The sequence below is a fragment of the Marmota monax genome, unplaced genomic scaffold, assembly GCF_021218885.2.
Source record: "Marmota monax isolate L192 unplaced genomic scaffold, Marmota_monax_Labrador192_F-V1.1 WCK01_AAM20220418_F8-fsc00020, whole genome shotgun sequence".
Classification (NCBI taxonomy): Eukaryota; Metazoa; Chordata; class Mammalia; order Rodentia; family Sciuridae; genus Marmota; species Marmota monax.
Window position 1 is genome coordinate 19,671,710 of NW_026692912.1, and position 2,789 is coordinate 19,674,498.

The window sequence follows — 2,789 nt, forward strand, 5'->3', positions numbered from 1 at the left end:
CAGGGTTTCCCCAAGTTTGCTAGACTGGTCTTGAACTTGGGATCCTCCTGCCTCATCGTCCTAAGTCACTGGGATTACAGGCATTGCCACTGTGCCCAGCATCTCAGTTCTCTTAATCAGCACACAGCACTACAACCACCCTAGGTACCTACGAGAGTATGTGTGAGTGTGCCTTTAGAATTTGCAGTCAATGACTCTTGAGGAAAAGTCAAGGCCAGTCCTGCATAAATTTGTGTGCCCAACGTCCAGAAGCAAAGTCACCCTTTTAGACCAGGGAGGTGTGTCCTCTGCAGGAACTGAATAGAGAGACCCATGAGATTTTCTGAAAAACCTTATTTTTCAGGTGAGTATGCCCTATAAAAATGAAAAGGATTTCTCTTCTTGCCTATCATCCTTAGGAATCTGGTAAAGATAGAGGCTGCCGGTACCAAGAAACCATTTACACTGATGGAGAGACCCATCTAAGGCATGATGCAGCTAAATGGGGCTTTTCAATCTGTCATTCATTCATTCATTTATTATTTCATTCAGCAAATGGATAGTGCTGCCCATTCAGTACCAGGTTCTCTGCAGGATACAGAGAAAATGGATCAATAAAACAGTCTATTCCCTCAGGAACATAGACTCAGAAGCAAAAACAGGTAGCTCCTCATTGTTTATTCAACAAATATTGAAGTACTAAGTGCTGGAGAAATAGCAGGGAAAAAGTCAAATTCTTATCCTTACAGAATTTACAGACTAGTGATGAGGGATACAAATGCTAAGCACACAACTGTACAAATAATTAATCAATTACCACTGTGATTACTACAAAGGAGAAGTGCAGAGTAACAGGAGAGCCAATTACAAGGGGCAGTGTCAGAGAATCAGCAGGAAAACAGGAGAGAGCAGACCAGGAAGAAATTTACAGTGGGGAAGGACATCTGGGTCCAGTAGGTGTCAGCAGGGATCAGGTCAGAGGGAGGAGGGACCCATCTGGAAGCCAAAGGGGTCTCCAAGGAAGAGGGCTCTTCCTGGACCAGGAAAATGTTCCCCCATCTTGTGCAGAGGCGGCTGGTAGAAGGAACCCTCACCCACTGGGATATTATAGAGGTCAGTGGACGGCTTGGATGGTTGAGAGAGGCAGGCTCCCCCTGCTGGCCCAGTACTACTCAGGTAGGAGGCAGGTGGAAGGAGCACACCAGTATGTCTTGGTGAAGGGCAAGAATGAGGAGACTCCTACCATTTTATGCAATTTTTGTTTAAGGGATACTCATGAGTTATGTGTGTCCTGTAAAGACTCCAATACAGACGGTAGGTTTAGCCAAACCCTGGGGTTTGTAAGGTCAGCCAAAGCCAAGCAGTAGCTGTAGTGGTAAATGGCCAACAACTTTTAGGTGCCTGGCAGAACAGTCAAATACTTAGGAACACTCTGGTCTTTATGTCCTTGATGACATGCAAATACTGAACCATGGCCAAGAGTACCCCAACTCTTACCAACACATTTAGCAAAAATGAGTTAAAGTGATGAGGCCAGGACTGGTCTCTAGGAAAACAGGAACTCACTCAGTGATGTGGGTATGTGAATCAGCCCAATGGGTCCTGGAAACCTGGTCAGACCAGATGATGTATTTCCTGTGCCCCATGTCCACTGATCTCACACATGGGGCCAGATCTCAAGATTCTCAGGAATAGCAATTAGTGAGCAAGTCTGTCTGTCTGTCTGCCCCAGGTGCCTACCTCAAAATCTGTTTGGAATGTTCTGCTGCCATAAGAAAGTCTGGAGCTAGAGAAAAAGGAGCTGAATACAGGTCTACCATTACTAATTGTATGACTTCAGATAAGTCACTCAATCTCTGTGCCTCAGTTCCCTCCTGAATAAAGCAGAAACGATAGATTGCTACCTCCTGGGGTTGTGTATTAAAGAAGGCTGTATCTTAAGTGTCTATACACGGTGTCCGGCACAGTGTTTGACCAAGGGTGGCTGTCGTTTTGGGGAGATGACCCCCTACCCACCCTGGAGAGAGTTGCTTGTAAAGCATTAGGTAGCATCAGAAAGTCTCACTTTTTGATCTTGCAGAGAAGCTGGTATCTCTGACTCTTAGAGTTTATTTTTGTTACAAAGTCAGAAAAAAGATCTCTGCCACAAACGCTGAGGAGTCCACCCAAACGCAAAAGGAAGCTCTTCAAAGGGTGCTACATTCGTCTGAAACTGAGAGGAAAATGCCAGGTGAGGTTCTCACTCCCGCTCCGGAAGTGTGAAGACTGGGGTATCTTTAAGGTCTGGAAATGGACATTCTTTGGGGCTTGTTTGGTGACCGGAGTTTTATAACCCCCAGTTGCGAGCTGTTTTGAGAGACAGAAAACCTGCTCGGGGTGACAAGTGACCACTGCACCTTACTGCCTTCAGCGGCCGGTCCGGCGCGGCTCGGGCAGCGGGCAGGCGCCCGAGGCGCTACAGTGGGAGGGGCAGCCCGGGCGCTGGCGGGCCAAGGGTCTGGGAACCCCGGGGACGCCCCGCGGCTGAGCCCTCTTCTCGCCGGCAGAGGGCGCCGAAGAGAGGGCGGGCGGAAGGCCGCGGTCCGCGGAGCCGGTGCCCCTCCCGGAGCCGGGACTCCGAGGTCGAGGCCAGGGCTGCCTCCTCTTGTCCACCCGCCAGCCGGTGGCGACAGCTAGGGGCAAGGGCCTGGCGAGATCCCGGACCCCGGCGGTAGCGAGAGGCCCAGCCGCCGCACCGCTAGCCCGGAGCACGCCAGCCCGGAAGCGCGGGCGCTGAGTGGGCGGGGCCGGGAAGCGCTTCCGGGGGCGGG